Raw genomic sequence first — 1,282 nt, 5'->3', positions numbered from 1 at the left:
TGTGCATCATTCTGTGTTTAAATGAGGTTTTCTGTTGTGAGTTTAGGGAATGTGACTGGTGTTTCACTGGGCCGCTGTGCTGTGTGGGTTCCAGGTCTGGATGACTGTTTGTCTGGACCAGCTGGGCTTCCTTAGCACCAACCTCCCTCTTCAGGAGGCCCAGAGCTACTCCTTCACCATCGCACCACGTCACTGCCTTCCAGAGCCAGAGCAAAGAAACACAGAACATGGAAACACAAATCTGTCTCTAGAAGGCTGGACTAGGCGGTGTTCTAGATGGCTGGACTAGGTGGTGTTCTAGAAGGCTGGACTAGGTGGTGTTCTAGAAGGCTGGACTAGACGGTGTTCTAGAAGTCTGGACTAGGTGGTGTTCTAGAAGGCTGGACTAGGTGGTGTTCTAGAAGGCTGGACTAGGTGGTGTTCTAGAAGGCTGGACTAGGCGGTGTTCTAGAAGGCTGGACTTGACGGTGTTCTAGAAGGCTGGACTAGGCGGTGTTCTAGAAGGCTGGACTAGGCGGTGTTCTAGAAGGCTGGGACTAGGCGGTGGTCTAGAAGGCTGGACTAGGCGGTCTTCTAGAAGGCAGGCCTGACTGGAAGACAGCTGCTCACAGCCTGATGGGAAATTCTTCTGCTGGTCTGTGGAAGGGGCGTTGTAATGTGTGTGTGTGTTGTGTGTGTGTATGACCCCAAATGACTGGTGATCCCCCTGACCCTGCTGCATCCGTGACCTCCGAACCCTCAGGATAAGGGTCTGAGGATAATAAACAAAGCAGTTTTTTCAATTGGTAAAAACTTGTCTAGTGAAAGTGATTTCTTTGTCTCAGACTCAGGCGCACCCTACGTTTCTCAGCCTGGTTTTACATCGTTATTCTTCTCCCGGTGCCTCCGATTGCCAGTCCGCTACTGCGGAGCTGTGCCACGGTGGTGGATTTTTAAGTCATATCAATTTAAATTCTCGTGCTGTCAGGGTGCTGCAGCACCCTCAGCACCCCTAGTTCCCGTGGCCATGTTCATAAAGGTGTATCAAATAACCACAAGGAAAGATGGTTAACAGCAATGTGATTTATTTTCAATCCTATCATCATACCTGATAAGTTGTGCCACAGAAAAAAAACTTTTGCTCAAATGTCATCCACCATGGTTAAGAAATAGAGCATGTCCCATTGATTGGAAGCTAATGGATGAATAATTAAATTATCCAGCAAATAAATCGAATTTGTGGCTGCACCGATCATGTAATTACATTTGGCATGTTAATACAAATGTAATATACAAGAGTGAC

Source organism: Hypomesus transpacificus, unplaced genomic scaffold (assembly GCF_021917145.1).
Source record: "Hypomesus transpacificus isolate Combined female unplaced genomic scaffold, fHypTra1 scaffold_31, whole genome shotgun sequence".
Lineage (NCBI taxonomy): Eukaryota > Metazoa > Chordata > Actinopteri > Osmeriformes > Osmeridae > Hypomesus > Hypomesus transpacificus.
The sequence above is the reverse complement of the archived record's forward strand: the minus strand, read 5'-3'. Positions refer to the sequence as shown.